This window comes from Natrix helvetica (genome assembly GCF_964273705.1).
Source record: "Natrix helvetica genome assembly, chromosome: 2".
Taxonomy (NCBI): Eukaryota; Metazoa; Chordata; class Lepidosauria; order Squamata; family Natricidae; genus Natrix; species Natrix helvetica.
Window position 1 is genome coordinate 234,361,054 of NC_138552.1, and position 18,646 is coordinate 234,379,699.

At 39.7% G+C, this 18,646-nt stretch overlaps 1 protein-coding gene across 1 annotated transcript in view; it reads right to left on the bottom strand.

Annotated features, from left to right (window-relative positions):
• LRFN2 (leucine rich repeat and fibronectin type III domain containing 2) overlaps positions 1–7,566 on the bottom strand; it is a 338,082-nt gene extending 330,516 nt beyond the window's left edge. Inside the window, exon 1 of the mRNA XM_081939982.1 lies at positions 7,405–7,566. The gene's annotated coding sequence lies outside the window, so the exon portion shown is untranslated. The remainder of the gene's footprint in view (positions 1–7,404) is intronic.
• Positions 7,567–18,646: the final 11,080 nt, after the last annotated feature.

The window sequence follows — 18,646 nt, forward strand, 5'->3', positions numbered from 1 at the left end:
TCCCAAAGGTACTTTTTCAAGAGGCAATTGGACTTTCTAACATCTTTTTCTTTGAAGATGTTTCACTTCTCATCCAAGAAGCTTCTTGAGCTTTGACTGGATGGTGGGGAATGGAAGGATTTATACTGCAAGTCCTTCAGGCCACCTGGAGTTTTGTCTGGGTCATCAGGTCACCTGAGTAATGCAAATGGGTGTGGAGCCTTCTTGTAACTGTTGAAAGGACTGTGTAGTAGTCTGGAGATAGATGACGTAGTATCCTTCTCCTTCTGTTGAGAGAGGGCTGTTCAGTTTTGGCCAAGATGGTCTCTTTGATCCCTCTTTCAAACCATCGGTCCTCTCTGTCCAAAATATGGACTTCACTGTCTTCAAAAGAGTGGACTTTGTCTTTTAAATGCAGATGGATTGCTGAAACTAGTCCTGATTGATTTGTTCTTCTATGTTGTGCATTCTTCCCCATTCTTCTTTATTCTGTCCATGTGTCTATGATTCTGTCTATCTGACCTACTGTTCATTATTAGTTCCTAAGAACCTTGCAGTTCACTCATCCACTCCAAGGACAATCAGACAATATTTTTTGTTGTGGTGGTGGTGCCTCATCTGACATGAGGATAGCGCAAATGCTGCCACCAACTCTTATCAATGGAGTCACAATATAAATATTGCAACATTCCCAAAGCAGTCATTTCCTGGATAAGTTTGGCTAAAGTTTACTACTTCTCTGCCAGCATTGGTTTAGCAGTTGTAATTCATCTGGACAGCACTGAGTTGGAGAAAACTGCAACATAAACAATGAACTGATTTAATCAGTATAAAGACTTTCTTCAATCTTTGCAACTTATAGCAGTCTGGTACTCCTTTGCTAATGCCCAACATTTAGATATCACTGGTTTTGCTGCCACAAATGAATTTCCTGTTACTGTACCTATTTATTAAACCTTATTGTATTTTGTATTTGTATACCTTAACTCATGAAGGTTCATGCTATTTTAATAACAATCATCTTCTGTACCAGATCATCATTCTCTTAAGATTTTTTCCTCTTCAGTAGAAACCCAACTGAAAAAGGTGAAATAAAAGATTTATTGATGATTTAAACTGAAATGCCTTGATTTGTAAAATTGTGTTCTCTATTCAACTGCTAACATTTGGCTAGCCTCTGGTGATCTCAAAGCTAAGTAGAATCAACCTTGGATATTACTTAAGTAAGAAACAACCTTGGAATTTAATGACTGTTGATTAGATTGGAAAATAAAAACAAAAACAAATCAGAAGTTGGAAGTGATAAACCAACCGCATAATACTGTCAAAATAAACCCTTAACATCACCACAACCTCAGCTCAGGGCAGTCTTTACAGCTGAACAATCCTCTTGTTTAAATAGGTACTTATTCTATTCAGAATTTAAATTTTATCTGATACTTTATTTTTGCAACAATATCTATCTTTATTATGTAACCCTTCTTCAAATTGTAGTTGTTATTGTATGCCTTACATTAGTTTTAATTGTATCATACGTTATATGTAAACTCTTGCCTTGGAGGATGGAATATATATTTTTATCTGAAGAAGTAAATACTCCAAAACAAAGAATAAAATGAATATAATATCTCACAGTTGAGATAATCCTTAAACACTCTCTTCATATCAGCAATTCGACTTTTTTTTTTAAAAAATGTACTGATATGATATAATTAAAACTTGTAATAATTAGCTTTTTTTAAGCTGTCCTTATAAGAAAGGGCTGGAATTTCATACTACAGGGCATCCTTCCCCAAGTTAATGTTTCCTTAATTTGTCAGACTTCAATTTTTTTCTCACCATATTTCATGAGAATAATAGGAATTAAAGTTATCTGCAAACTGGAGGGCATTGTGTTGGGAAAAGCTGCCTTAGTTGCTCTCAAATAACAATTATACTTATAAATATTCATTATGTCCCATTATTATCACTAGAGATATTAGAAAATTGACATACTTTTTAATAAGCCACTAGAGTTTGATAATATAAACAAGCTTTCATAATCTAAGTTCCCAGAGGTCTTTCATGTATGGGAGCATTTGGATCTTGTTTATTAATATTAGAAAAGTTTGGTATCTACCTTTTTTTTAATTTACATGGGGCATTTTTTCAGTCCCCTTCACTTTTCTGGCCATTCAAAGCTCTGCTAAAGCAAAGCTTTGAATGGCTCTCAGAAATAATAAAAACAAAAACAAAATTTAGAAAACCAGGCTCCTAACCCACAGCCTCCAATCCATTAATCCTTACAATCTTTGTGCTCTGAGACCTTCTATCCAAGGCTGGAGAAAATGTTTCCTGGAAAGTTTTTCAGAAAGCTAAAAGAGTTGGAATTTAGCATATGCCCAAAAGGTCATGTATGAAGTACCATGCAGACATGATGGGAGCAAGAGCAGTTTGTATGGAGAATAAATTATGAAGATATAGAATGAATAATATTGATATAACAAGTTTTAATTATGCTCCTTTAATTTTGTTCTTCCCAATAAAAAAGAACATTTAATACAATACAATACAATAGCAGAGTTGGAAAATACCTTGGAGGTCTTCTAGTCCAACCCCCTGCCTAGGCAGGAAACCCTATATCATTCCAGACAAATGGCTATCCAACATCTTCTTAAGACTTCCAGTGCTGGGGCATTCACAACTTCTGGAGGCAAGCTGTTCCACTGATTAATTGTTCTAACTGTCAGGAAGTTTCTCCTCAGTTCTAAGTTGCTTCTCTCCTTGATTAGTTTCCACCCATTGCTTCTTGTTCTTGCTCTTTGTAGCTCAAGGTTGACATGAGGGGTCCTTGTTGCTCTCTCAGACTGCTTGTTTTCTGGCAGATGTTTCATTACCCAAACTAGCTAACAGCATCAGTGCTAGTAAGATTTAAACAGCACTCCTTACTATCACTGATGATGTTAGCTAGTTAGGGTAATGAAATGTCTGTAACATAACAAGCAACCTCAGAGAGCATCAAGGACTCCTCATTTTGTTCTTGTTCTATGTCATGGCACTATTGTCTTACTATTTTTTACTAATTTACATGTTCTATGTATTGTATTTATTTATTAATTTGTTTATCAAATCTATATGATAAACAAATTAATATGTCTGTGCCTCTACTAGTGTAATGGTTATGTATATATGTATCATGACAGATTATGTAAAATCAGGTATTTATTTGGGTCTCCCAATAACAGTAAAGTAAAAAAATAAATAAAACATTAATGCCATTTTACTACATTACATCCCTTGCCATTGTCTACATGTAGTCAGTTCCAAAGAATAGAAATTATACCAAAAGTCCATTGGCCAAACTGAAATTAGCTGATTGCAATATATTCTTTCATTGTTTGTCAACTCATTTTCAGTAGATTTATGCTCTGTAGTAATTTTTAAAACCTTAATGTGTTCTTAACCTTATATTTAAAGCAACTCATTCAATGAATAGCATAACATGGATTTTTGCTGCAAACATGATATCATGTTGTGAAAACTGTAATTCAAAACATTTTCTGCCTCACTTCAAGTCACCCTAGAGCAGAGATGGAGGGCATGTCATAATAGTATCCTGAAATGACATTATCATTCATTCCAGGATACTGGTAGTGTGCCAGAGAATGTTCTGTATGTTTGGGCCCCCACAACACCGAATATCAGTACTAATAGTTTCTTCTCCTAATTGTGTATTATCCTTTGCTTTCTATCTTCCCAAACTTCCCAGTACTTCTCCCATATTATTTATTTATTTGTTCATTTGTTTGTTTGTTTAAATTTTTTGGTTGCCCAACTTTGGTAGACTTGATATGCAATCCTCTGAAATCAAACATGCCTACAGGATGAATAATAAAATTACTTAAAATATGAAGGATTTACTGTATTTAATTATAAGATTTGTATGACCACTCATCTAAAAACACAAGCGTGGGTGCTTACAACAACAATAAAAGTTCAAATAATAAATACCATAAAACATAAAACTACAAAACAATCACAAAACTGGAAACATCAGTCACTCCTTGGAGTGCCCAACAGCCAACTCCAGACATTTTTACTCTATCCCAGTACACAGGTTAAAAGGCAGATCTTGATGGCCTTGTGAATGGCTAAAAGGGTGAGGGTCCACTGAATCATTGAGTAGAGGAATGTTCATAAGGTCAGGTATGTCACGGAAAAGAAACAGTTCAGCGATCCCACTAGATTTGAAGATTTTAGGGAAGGGACCTGAAATGTATAACCACATGCAGTCTGCTAGGATGGATAGATACTCTCAATGAGAGCCAGTCCCATAAGTATTTATCTGGTTTATTTCATATCTGACCATCTGTCCACAGAAAAATTCCCTTGAATCAATGACTTTGCCAAAATATTTTAGGGCGAATTTTATAGTTGTGCATTGGATTTGGAGCTCATATTTCTGTCTTCTTCTAAATTATGTTCTGTAACCATAAATCTATTTACAAGCCATGGATGACAAAGGAATGTTTGGAAACTCCTTGTTTAGTTTTAATTAGTTGAGGCTGCCACATTTCCTAATGGTAATTACAGTTGTACTTTACAACCTTTCAAATTCAGCATTTCCCAGATCATCTCTGAAAATCTCAAAGCACTAGAGCTATCACAGTATGCCCGAACCTAAATTTTTACCCACAAGTCTCTTGTCCATGATAGCACATCATAATTACCATGAATTCCTTTCCATTCTTTGAGGTAAAGCTGAGCTTTATAGGTTTAGAACAAGGAGCATAGAACCATCTGGTTCCTCCCCCCTCCTTTTTTTTAAAAAAATACCTCCTTCTATTATTCTCTGGTGGAAAAATGGTGTTAAATACTATCCCTCCACTGTTTTCTTCCCCAGCCCAATCTATTGGCTAGAAGTAAAGAGAGAGAAAAATACAACCGGCACCATCAGGACTGAATTATGATTGTGTGGTTGCAATTTCCAGCCTCCAACAAGTGGCACTTCAGCAAAATTCCTCCCTGTCCAGAATGAGGCATAAACACCTCAAACAAACACCTCATTTAAAAAATCCGTGGCTGAATTGATGGCCCTCAGTAAGAAGGCAGTGGAGGTGTCAGCTCAAGTGAAACAGAAAGAAAGGCAGAAACTTCTGGGGAAAAATAAATCCTAAATGAACCCTTCCTATTTTCCCAAGGGAAACATTAGCAATTATATTCAACATTCAAATTCAATTGAGTGTTAATAAATCGTAGCAACAGGGGTGATGGATCAGGCAAGGAGCAGGAAACAAGTGGTGATTACTCTCTCTAGTGCGGATAGGATCTCCATATGCATTGCAATATTAATCTACCTAAAGCTGGGTGTCAACATTTCATTCTTTGCCCCAGCCATGAAAAGGTAACCTCAGAATGAAGTTAGTGATACGGAAGATGCCAGCTCAGAGAGCAACAAATGCTTGCCCAGTGGAAGGATGTGCTTCTGTGTATGTGCACATGTGTATAATTTATTCTTTTTTTAAAACCACAATGACCTTTCTTTTACGAAATTATTAATCTTCAGGAGGCCAGCATCTGTCTTTGCTCTGCTCTCTGTTTTCACAGGATGGTTCATAACAGCGTAAAGAGTGATGCATCCATGCACAAATAGTCATAACTTGTTGTAAATTCCACAGTAAGGCAATAAAATCATTAGGTCAATTCAAAAAGTGACAAAATATTAAGCATGTTTTTTTTCTAGTTTTCATCATCAAGAAGACAACCAGCAAAAAAAAAGTGGGGGGGGAGGGGAGACGACAAGTGATAGATGTTCAAGATTGCATTTACCCACTGCCTCAAGATAAAAAGAGGTTAGTGCTGCAGATATTTCTACCAAGTGCTCTGGAGCTTTCAATGGATACCTAGGATGTTTGGGTTAAAAAGAGATGCCTTCATCATTACACAAAATGTACAGGGAACAAGAAAAGTAAGGGGAAAAGAAAAAGAAAACAATAAAAGCTATGTCCCACTTTCAGGCACTTTATCACTTCTCAGACCATCTTCACAACAAGGATTGGTACAGACATTACCATTTCCATGGCAAAATCAACATTTGCAGTCCAATGAAATCAGAGGTACCAGATATGCCCCGTGATATCCTTGAGGTGGGAATAAATGACATGTAGGGCCATCTCTTGGACTTTTGTATGACCCAGTATATAACCTAGCACATATTGGACATACAGTACATTTCAGCAAAGCTATTCCTGCTGTAATCTTCTGGCTTGCTTTCTGTCTATGAGAGTAGGAAAAAAAGTTGCACATAAACACCCAGTCCTATTCCTGGATATAGAATTACACTTCTTTAGCATTTCCAGAAACTGAAAATTATCTCATAGTTCAATTTTTCTGCAAAATTGATTTGTCTGATCCAAAAAAAAAACAAAAAAAAAACAACCCACCACCCCATAACATTTTCATTTTGTACTGGTTTAGGAATACAGACAGGAAGGTAGCTGCACCATTTCATACATTCAAAAGCTTTGCAGAAGTCATGAATGCTTATCCATCCCAAGATATCCGACCATTATATCATACCTTTATTTTGATTCTATAACACCTTTCTGAGTGAATGGAGGGCAGAGGTGGGGCAGGCCTACACTGCCAAGAAACTAAAGGAGTCTTCCCATTTCAATTTGTCTAATCTACAACTGTCTTTTCTACCCATTTCTTTGGGGGAACCATAAACATCAGATGATGCTGGACTGAGATGATCATGGCACATTCTGTGAGGTACTTCATCTCCTTTGGCAGTTCTAGGGAATAGATCCCCTAGGAAATGTCTCATTTTATAGCAGCTTAAGGTCGTGCTAATGTAGGAGGACAAGAAGGGAATCCACTCACCCAACCTGTGTTGTTCCCTTTTTGCCTCTCATTGTCAGCTGTCATGTAGCTTCAACTTCCATTTATCTCTATGACATTTCCCAAGATCCTCTGTCCTTGAAGTGTACGTCTCCATACACAGTAGAGTTTATCTGCATAGCAAAGTTCTTAGCTTTGCAGGATTTTTCTTCCCTGTCAGATCCCTGGGTGGCTTTCTCAAATTTCTTCTCCTTTCCTTTCCCAACAATCCTCCTTTTTAACAGAGTGGACTCATCTTCCTAATTCCCTCTTCCCAAGTCTTATTCATTTCTAATGCACTCCAATAATATTTTCCATTTCGATTATAAGCTTGACCAGCAAAGCACGATATGTCCCAGCCCCCTTTTCACCCAAAAAGGGAACGGAAAACAATTCTCCTCTCTCACCATAATGTCTGTTATCAAGGTTTTGAATTCCGAAGAAATAAAGTTACACCTTCCCAACCCAGTGTTTTTTCCAATCCATCTCAATAGCTACATCCAATATTAGAAAAGCAATTTACATTTTATAAATACCGATAGTTTCATAACAAACTCCTCTTACCTTTGAGGAATCACATTTATCCTTGGTTCGGTAAGTCAATTTCTGGAAGAAATTTAGTTCTTTTTGCTATGCCATTCCTCTTTTCCTTCTTGCTTCAGGCAAAGACATAAAAATAATCTTTTTTTTAATCCTTAGTCAATCTAGTGATGCAAAAATGAAGAAATCTGGGCAGATGGAATTTGATTCACTGTAGTCCAAACAACAGAATCCTTGAGACTCCTTACTCAGAAATATCCACAGCACAGAAAAAAAAGAGGATTAAAAAAAGAGGGAGAATAGAAGACCAGTGTCCGTGTGTCTGAGCGGGCGAGAAAGAAAGTGAATAAACTTGTTTTCTGTTGTTGTTTCCAAAAGACTTATTTTGAATGACTGAGCGCAGCAGCCTGCAGGCTTTTCAAGCAGCTGGATCCCATGACATCCCGGGCTATCACAAGCATGTGGGTAGAGCAAGTCTTCAAGTTCATGTTAGCAGGAACCTTGCTTTGGTGTAGATGTACGTATGTAGGTAAGAGGAAAAGGGGGAAGGATTACCCACCCACACTTGCACGCATGCACACATACATGCATGCACACAGAGAAGTACGGGGGAGAAAAAGCAGAAGGCGGGGAGGGGGAAAACGCGGCAGATTGGAATGATCTCATAAAGTGCTCTAGATGGCAGAGCCTCCCCGGCTTGTAAAACAAGCTGTGTGGAAGTGGGAGGAGGAACAGAGCGAGCGATGGGGGGGTGGGGGTGGAAAGAATCCACCCTCGCAAGCAGCTCGAGCTATTCTGCTCTCACGTCTCCTGAGGCTGTGGCACAGAAAGAGGATCTGTGCAGCAAAAACATCCCCGTGTAGGGATGAGTGGATGGATGGATCATGGATGGATAAGAGATAGAGGGAGAGATGGGGGGGAGAGATAGAGAGGGAGGGAAAGAGAGAAGAAAGAAAGAACGACAGAAAGAAAGAGGAAGGAAGGAAGGAAGGAAGGAAGGAAGGAAGGAAGGAAGGAAGGAAGGAAGGAAGGAAGGAAGGAAGGAAGGAAGGAAGGAAGAGAGGCCAAGGAAGGGAGTGGAAAAGTCAGGGGAGAAGGAAATGGGTTGGTACAGCTAATCCACATCCCCAAAAACTCTGTGACTCCAAAGGCAGCAGCCTGCCAGTTTTCTCTAAATCCCAGTGTTCCAAAGAAGAGAAGACTCTCTGCTGTAAAAAGAGAGTCTGCCAGGCAGACTAGCAGGCTCCAGATGGAATAGGGGGAAGCATAGGCAGGAAGCTTGCCCCTTTTTTGTAGGGGGGGGGAGGAAGAGAGAGAGAGAAGAAGAAGAAGCCTATTGTAGACACTAAAGAGGAATATCCTTTTCATGAACAGTTGGAAAAAATATTATTATAAATAATGAATGTTTTAAAAGGGAAAAAAAAGAAGAGCTTTTAGGTTTCAGCTAGGAGATATTTTAGTAACTACACTAGGAACCGTCAGAGGGAATCTTGAATTGTTTTGGTAATGAAGGGCTAAGGTCAACATTAAAGGAATAAAAATCAAGAATATTCTGTGGTGGGGATGGGAGCTAATGATGACTGCAAAGTGCTTGGTATGAGGCTGCTCTTAAAGAGCATCCAGAAGTTGCAGCTGGCCCAGGAGGCATGAACATTCAATGATAGGCATACTTTGGTGCATCATTGGACACCTCCACAAGATGCACTGGCTCCCAGAAGGCTACTAAGTGCAATTCAAGGTGCTGATACTCACCAATATCATGACATGCGGTTTGGTTATTTGTGGGAGCACCTTTTTACCCATCCCACCAGATCTGTCAGGAGAAGCAGCCTGTGTTGGTTGGTAAAGAATATAATTTTTTGGGTCCCAGAAAGGGGATCTTTTCTACCATAACAACTGCCCTTTGGGACATTATACCCTCTAAGGTTATATTCCCAATGACCCTGTCAACCTGTCAAAACATCTTAAAGATCTGGATGCGTTCCCAGGCATAAGGATGAAGAGATTAGCTGTGGGGCATTCTTAGTTTATTAGATTTGTTTTTACCTCAGTGGCCATTATAGATGTTAATGTTTTGCTTCTTTTCTGTTCTTATTTGCATGGTATTTTTTTATCTGTTGTTAGCTACATTGTGGCACAATGGGCATCTTTATAAATAAATCTAAATAAATACATTTGGACAAAACCTAGGATTTATGTGATGAAGGCAGAATCCTGGCAACCCATGGATGTTTTTTTTTTTTTTGGTAATGGACCTATTTAAATAATAGTCAAAACATTCATGAGTGCATGAATGTATGAAATAACTGAGCTACATCTCCTATAAGATTTATGCACCATGTCCAGGAATGAGTGGTCCTATTAGCCATTCAGAATTATTTTTTCTTGTTGATGGTACAGTACAGTAGGATCTCATAGTGCAAATACTTACCCCCACTCTTGCTGGATTTGGAAAGTGAAAAGAACCAGCTTTGGGGAAAGGGACAATCAGCAGTCCGTAAAAATAGCTCCTTGATAGGAAGGACAATGTGGATGGTTTCAGAAAAGCATTTTATTGATTAGAAGAAACATTTACTTTTAAAAAATATTTGATCTTGCCCATCAATATAATTTCTTCAAGCATAATTTATGGATCTTGAAACAAAGTAACACTTCATAGAGTAGATAGACACTGAGGTTGCATCTACTTGGTGAGGAAGAAATCTTATTCGGAATAGAACATAGAATAATAGAGTTGGAAGGGACCTTGGAGGTCTTCTATCCATCCCTTTGCTCAAGCAGGAGACCCTATACCATTTCAGAAAATGGTTATCCAGGTCTCTTTTTGAAAGCCTCCAGTGATGATGCATCCACATCTTCTGAAGGCAAACCGTTCCACTTATTAATGGAGCTCACTGTTAGGGAGTTTCTTCTTAATTCCATATTGCTTCTTTCCTTGGTGAGTTTCCAGCAATTGTTTCTTGTCTAGCATTTTTATGCTTTGGAAAATAGTTTAATCTCCTTGTCTTTGTAGGAGCCCCTCATATTGGAACACTGCTATCATGTCTCCCCTAGTTGTTCTTTTCATTAGACTAAACACACCCAATTACTGTACTGTAATACCTCCTAATCATTCTTGTTGGTCTTCCCTTCAGTCTTTCCAGAGTCTCAGCATCTTATTATATTGACGTGACGAGAACTGGATGCAGTATTCTGTGTATGCTTACTAAGGCTTTCTAAAGCTAGAACTTCATGTAATCTTGATTCTATCTCTTTATTAATGAAATCTAGGCTTGCATTGGCTTTTTTGGATGCTACATCCTATTTTTGGCTCATATTTAAGTGATTATCCACTAGGACTCATTTTAAGCAGGAGTATGTAGGATTGCATGGTAAATTGGTAGAGCAATTTAAAAATATTTTTAATCAACCTAAATATTTCAAAAAGCAATGAAATCAGAAGCTAGCTTGATGATAGGTAAAAGTCAACATTAGCAAGTAATCTGTAGACAAACAGAATCTGCTTTCTGGCAGCTATCCACTTCAAGTCAAAGATGGAAGCATCTTTAGCCAGTTGTTCTCCATAGAAATCCTTTTAAATTCCCTACTTTAATTCAAGTTATAATTTACTGTCCCTTCCCGCCACACTCAGTTTTAACTGTTAACCTCTAAGAGAACATTCCAGACAAAAGTCTAAATCCTTCAGAATAGAGTTCATATTACAACCAACACCCAAAATCAGATCAAACAAGGTACTCTCAGGACAATTGAAGAAACTGAGATGCCTCCAGAGCAACTTAGACAATTTAATTTGCTACAGATATAACTCTCCATGACAAATGCATAGAGAACATGTGCAGAAGTCTTAGCCACTGCACTATGTTAACAGCAATTTGCCATTGACATCTGGAGATGCATCATTTTACCTCTTCGGTTCTTCTTTTCCAACATGTTCAAAATATAGGTTGATCTGTATGTACTTGAAGGAATTGCTCAGTTAATGGCTGACAATCAACTTCATTTATTGAAAAACTGCTCAAAACAACTGATCAATGGTAGTGTTATGAAAAGAACAATTGAGACTGCAGTAAAATGACCTCACATGCATTTTCTTGGCATGCATATTATAGTCAATTAAACATTATTTCAGCCTTTTACAGAATATTGTCTGGGTGGGTACATAAATTTTGCTATGTTTGTCCTTTCATAGAGTTCATGAACAGATACTGGTAATAATGTATACTTTATTCTTTCTGAACTACCTGAAAAAGCAAGGATAAGGCTGGTCCTGGGAGAGTTATAGAGAAAGCACCTGAAGGAATGTGTGAGCATAAAAATACTGCACCACAAATATTTGATCACTTAACTGATTAAAAAAAGAAATGGGTCGCTAAGACTGCTGCTCACTCTTATTCAATATTCTTTTCAGACATCACAGAGGCGTTGACATGGGCAGACTTTTATATGATAAAGCTGGCAACAACAGGTGATGTTGGAGGCCAATCGAGTTGAACTCTCAGCGGATCTGATATAGCCTACTGAAATGGATCATCATGAAGATCTTTTTTTTTTTTTTTTGATATTTGATGGAAGGCTCCTGTTTCCCATTTCACCCTGCTAAAGCCTGATGGAATGCCTCAAGCATATATCTATCTTTCCTATTTTCAGAGAATGGTATGTGCGGCAATGCAATATTTTGGGACACACATACATCATTTGAAGGTAGTTCGTGCTGTTTTTTTGAAACTCAGGGCCTTCCAGTGTGAGACTTTTGTTTTAAAAAGTTATTTTCCTTTTATTGATTCTTAGATAAGTGAAGTTACCCTGAATATGTCAGTGATCAATTTAAAGAAGAACATGTTTATAAATCCCTAAATATACCACTGAAGATATTCTTTATGGCAGGTCTACATTCTTCCCCCCTCTCCCTCTTCCCCCCTCCCAGAGATTAAGCTTCTTCTTTGTTTAATGGTCTTTTAGGAGTGCAGTAGACATGGTTGGTGATGCTGTAACAAGACTGCAAAATACAGGCGTGAAATCAGGAGTCTGGGTTGTTGTTGTTTTGGGGCTGTCAAAATTTAGTTGTGTTATCCTGTGTGATTTGGAGAACCCCCTTCAGTGTTATAAACAAGATAAAACATCTTTTTAATTTAGTGTTTCTTTTTACATTTTTGTGCCATTTTATTTTATGTTTTTAATAAAACATCCTATTCAAAACCTACTGACATTACTTGTCCCCTAAATGCAGTCTATTGTCCATTCATGGTGAGTTGTCTCTTCCTTTTGGCATTCTGCCCTAGGAAAATTGAAAGGGTTATTTCATCAAATTGTCCAGACTGGTGATTGTCCAAGTGTAAATACAGCGTTGCATCCTAATAATAATTTTCCAGACTTCTGGAACATTATACAACATTTATTAGATATGTTGCATGGGCCGATAGAGGCTGGAACCTAACAGAATCTGAAGATGCATGGTTCCTCATAGCTATATTAAGCATACATATTATCATTTATACTCTTTTGGTATTGTAGTATAACTGTTGGTCTCATAAAACATTATGAACTTGTTTGAGCTTTTTCAAATGTCAGAACCACTGAATTATATCTTTCAGAGATCCTGGAACACCGGGGAACTACCAGAGGACTGGAAAAGAGCTGATGTGGTTCCCATGTTCAAAAAAGGGAAAAAATTAGATCCAGGAAACTACAGACCTATCAGCCTGACCTCAATACCAGGAAAGATTCTGGAAAAAATAATCAAGCAACGAATTTGCGAACACCTAGAAGCAAACAAAGTAATAGCTAAAAGCCAACATGGATTTGTCAAAAACAGATCATGCCAGACTAATCTTATTGCATTCTTTGATAACGTGACAAAATTAGTGGACCAGAGGAATGCCGCCGATATAGTTTACTTGGACTTCAGTAAGGCTTTTGATAAGGTAGACCATAACCTACTACTAGATAAAGTAGAAGAATGTGGGTTAGACTGCATCACCACCAGATGGATTCGTAACTGGCTGACCAACCGCACTCAATGTGTAGTTCTCAATGGAACTGCATCTACATGGAGGGAAGTATGCAGTGGAGTACCCCAAGGCTCTGTTTTAGGCCCAGTACTCTTCAACATCTTCATCAATGATTTGGATGAGGGAATAAATGGGGAACTCATCAAATTTGCAGATGACACCAAGCTGGCAGGAATAGCCAACACTCCAGAAGATAGGCTAAAGATACAGAAGGATCTTGACAAACTTGAACATTGGGCACTATCTAATAAAATGAAATTCAATGGTGAAAAGAGTAAGGTTCTACATTTAGGCAACAAAAATGGAATGCACAGGTACAGTATAGGTGATATCTTGCTCAGTAGTAGTAACTTTGAAAGGGATCTTGGAGTCCTAGTGGACAACCATTTAAATATGAACCAGCAGTGTGCAGCAGCTGCCAAAAAAGCCAACACAGTCCTAGGCTGCATCAACAGAGGGATAGAATCAAGATCATGTGAAGGGTTAATACCACTTTATAATGCCTTGGTAAGGCCACACTTGGAATACTGCATTCAGTTCTGGTCGCCACGATGTAAAAAAGATGTGGAGACTCTAGAAAGAGTGCAGAGAAGAGCAACAAAGATGATTAGGGGACTGGAGACTAAAACATATGAAGAACGGTTGCAGGAACTGGGTATGTTTAGCTTAAGAGAAAGAAGGACTAGGGGAAACATGATAGCATTGTTCCAATATTTCAGGGGTTGCCACAAAGAAGAGGGAGTCAAACTATTCTCCAAGGCACCTGAGGGTAGAACAAGAAGCAATGGGTGGAAACTAATCAAGGAGAGAAGCAACTTAGAACTGAGGAGAAATTTCCTGACAGTTAGAACAATTAATCAGTGGAACAGCTTGCCTCCAGAAGTTGTGAATGCCCCAACACTGAAAGTCTTTAAGAAGATGTTGGATAGCTATTTGTCTGAAACGGTATAGGGTTTCCTGCCTAGGCAGGGGGTTGGACTAGAAGACCTCCAAGGTCCCTTTCAACTCTACTATTGTATTGTATTATTGTATAAATGGAAGTAGTTCTGTTGAAATTACAACCCTTAACTTGCACAGACACATTGTTTGTTGTGGAAATATTTGTGAGTAACAGTGTTCTCTTAAAATGGGAAAAATATCTGTGAATGAGTTCTCTACTGTGGCACTGTCTTCTGATGTGCTTTATACAAATTATTCTTGTGTCTCTCTCTCTCTCTGTGTGTGTGTGTGTGTTTGTATGTGCCTTCAAATCAGTGTTGGCTCCTGGCAACTGGCTTGGCAAGTCCTTGTAAAGTTTTGTGAGAAGTAATTTAATATTGCCTCCTTCTTAGGACTGAGAGAGAATGATTGGTTCAAAGTCACCCAGCTGGCTTTGTGCCTAAGGCAGAATTAGAATTCACAGCCTCCCACTTTTTAGTATGATACTTTAACCGCTACATCAAATTGGCTCCCCCATGGAATTACAATTTCACTATATTGGCTTTTTCTTAGAAATAGGATGTCAAGATGTTTCATACCATATAGCAAAACTTTATTATTTGCAGTGAAATCCATGGATTCCAAAAACTTCCATTTTAATAGCCATCTGTTTCTTCTGACTACCACTCTCATCAAAGTAGAAAAGAACTTTGGATCTTGATTATAGGAAATAAAAGAGGAATAACACTGTCATTTGAATCGAAATGATGACTGCAGTTCAAATACCTGCTTTTTGGAAGTGTTTGGGACTTTCAGTGAAGTTTCAAGAGAAACATCCTTCAAAACAAAGTTGGAAATGGCATCAGTTCTTGCTTCTAAGCATCAAAGTGATATGCCCATGACATTTCACAATGTAGAAAACAGCTTCAATGAATGCACAGTTGATGTGTAGAAACCTCTTTCTTTGAATCAAATTTGTCAGATGAGACAGACTGGCCTAGACAGACTGGCCCTATTGCTTTTCACATAAGCTACATCATAGCCACTTTGCATACCTACTATTTTTAAGGCGTCTACACCAAAAATATCTTCCATTTTCCCAATTCAGATACAGTCTTCAATCAGAAAACCAATTTTGTATTTTTTTAAAAAATCTTTCTCCATCTTAGAAACTCTATCTTGGCACTGAATCTCTACTTGTCATGTTTTCCTGTAGAATGACTTTTGGGAGAAAAATATAGATATTTCCTATATAATGAAGAAAAATAAGTTACTCCTGGGGATGCTTGATGCAGAAATTGGATTCCTATTTGCCCTGTGAATAACTTCATTGGATCTGCTATTATAAAGTGCAGAAAGCCTTCTCTGAACTTCCAAATGAATTATGCCTAACATAGGAAATGTATCAATCTAGACAGAAATAAGTCAGCCAAACAGCACAAATTATACAAACTACATTTCTTCTTCTATATTTTCAAATTAAAAATCCCCCAGATCAATTTATCTTTTGGGTGGTAGAAGTCAGTCAACAAGTGTATCATCTCATTCACTTAGCAAACTGAACAATGATCTCCTCCTCTCCCTCCTCTCCATGGTTTGTTGCATTTAACTTAGAAAAATTCCCTTCAACTCTTGCTAACCTGTTCATCAGTGCAGAGAGCAGGGTCAGGGAATATTTCTGGATGAGCGGAAAGAAAAAGAAAAGTTGGGAATGTATGCCCAGTTTATATACTCTCAAATGATCACATAAAGAAGATCATCAAAGGCCGTGACGGAGAACCTATGTCATGTGTACCACAGGTGGCAATCGGAGCCCTCTCTGCGGGCATGTGAGCCACCACCCCAGCCAACACCCCAGATCAGCTCCACTGCACATATGTGCGCTCCTCCCACCAGCCTGTTGATTTTTGGGTCTCTGCTGTGCATGTGTGGGAGTAGGATGCAGGTGGGAGATACGTGTGCATGCGCAAGGAGGCAGGTGGATCACGCATGCCTGCAGGGGGGCAGGAGCAATGCACCACCCCATGGCCCATTTTTGGAATCAGGAAGATTAAGGGTTTGTTGGTTTTTTGTTTTATTGGATTTATATGCCGCCCTTCTCCCAAAGGACTCAGGGTGGCGTACAGCATTAAAAAACATATATTACAAAACTTAGAAGAAAATTAGAAACAATCCAAGAAAGAAACCAAATTAAGAACGTCGACATTGTGCCGCTCTTGTTGCGTCTGCAGATAACCGCCCTGCCGTCCTTTTCCGGGTGACCCGCTCCCTTCTGTTTCAGAGGCCGCGGGAAGCCCCCTTACAGGGCAGGGCAGAGGAATTTGGGAAATATCTGCAGGATAAAGTCGCTCAAATCTGGAGGGAATGGGTCCCTTTCAGTGGTCCAGTGGAGACGCCAGAGGCGAGTCTTGAGAGACCATTCTGGGAGGAGTTTGACTCGGTTGCCATCGAGGATTTGGACAGGTTACGTGGACGTCTGCGACCTACCACATGTTTATTGGACCCGTGTCCCTCCTGGCTTGTACTGGCATCCTGGGAGGTTACACGCGACTGGCTCCTGGGCTTAGTGATTATCTAGACCTGCGCCAGTCCGGCTTCCGACCCGGGCACAGCACGGAGACGGCCTTGGTCGCGGTGGTTGATGATCTCTGGAGGGCCAGAGATAGGGGTTGTTCCTCTATCCTGGTCCTATTAGATCTCTCGGCGGCTTTCGATACCATCGACCATGGTATCCTGTTGCACCAGCTGGAGGGGTTGGGAGTTAGGGGCACCGTTTTACGGTGGTTCGGCACCTACCTCTCCGGCCGGATGCAACGTGTGTTGGCAGGAGAGCAGAGATCGACCCTGAGCCCCCTCACTTGTGGGGTGCCACAGGGGTCGGTTCTCTCGCCACTCCTGTTCAACACATATATGAAACCGCTGGGTGAGATCATCTGTGGCTTTGGGGTGGGATACCATCTGTATGCTGATGACACTCAGCTATACATTTCCACCCCAAACCACCCCAACGAGGCCGTCGAAATGATGTCCCGGTGCTTGGAGGCCGTACGGGTCTGGATGGGTGACAACCGACTCAAACTCAACCCCTCCAAGACGGAGTGGCTGTGGCTTCCGGCTCCCCGGTTCAACCAGTTGCTTCCATCACTGGCCATCGGGGGCGAGCAACTGGCCCCCATGGAGCGGGCGCGCAATTTGGGCGTCCTCCTGGATGCCCGGCTGTCCATGGATGACCATGTAACAGCCGTGGCAAGGTGGCGTTCCACCAGGTTCGCCTGGTGCGCCAATTGCGCCCCTTATTGGACCGGGATGCCTTACGCACAGTCACCCATGCGCTGGTGGCGTCTCGCCTGGACTACTGCAATGCTCTCTACATTGAGATGCACTCGGAAACTGCAGTTGGTCCAGAATGCGGCCGCGCGGGTGCTTATGGGGAGGACTAGGTACTCCCATGTAACACCTCTCCTGCGCGAGCTGCACTGGCTTCCTGTGGTCTACCGGGTGCGTTTCAAGGTTTTGATTATGATCTTCAAAGCGCTCCATGGCACAGGACCTAGTTATCTGTGGGATTGCATCCTGCCCCATACATCCCTACGACCAATCCGCTCACACAGAGAGGGACTTCTCCGGGTGCCATCCGCTAAACAGTGTCGGGGGGCGACACCCAGGAGCAGGGCCTTCTCTGTGATGGGCCCAGCCCTGTGGAATGACCTCCCCCTTGACATCAGGATTACTTCCGATCTCCGCTCCTTCCGTGTAAAGCTCAAGACCCACCTTTTTCAATTATCTGGCCTGGCTCAACCGTAGTTTATCCTTTCCTCCTGACAGTCCTTTTAAATTTGTAATTTTATTATGGGGTATTTTTAATGATTAATTTTATTATTATTATTGTGATATATGTAATTGTTACCTCCTCCGTGTCCGTGTCCGTGTATGTATATGTGTGTGTATGTGTGTATGTGTATGCTTATATGTATTTATGTATGTTTTTATTGTACGCTGCCCCGAGTCCTTTGTGGAGAGGGAGCGGCTAACAAATTAAATTATTATTATTATTATTATTATTATTATTATTATTATTATTATTATTATTATTATTATTATTATTATTATTATTATTATTATTATTATTATTATTATTAATATAACACATTTTAAAAATTGGATAAAATTAACAGGCTAGGCTGGCTTGCTGGAAAAGCCAACTTTTTAGGGCATGTCGGAAGGACTGGAGGTCAGGGATTATGCGAAGCGCCGGGGGGAGCTCATTCCAAGCCCCCCTGTTCACGGCCATCAGGTGTTCGTCTAAACTAAGCCAGGTGTCCAGGAGGACTCCCAGATTG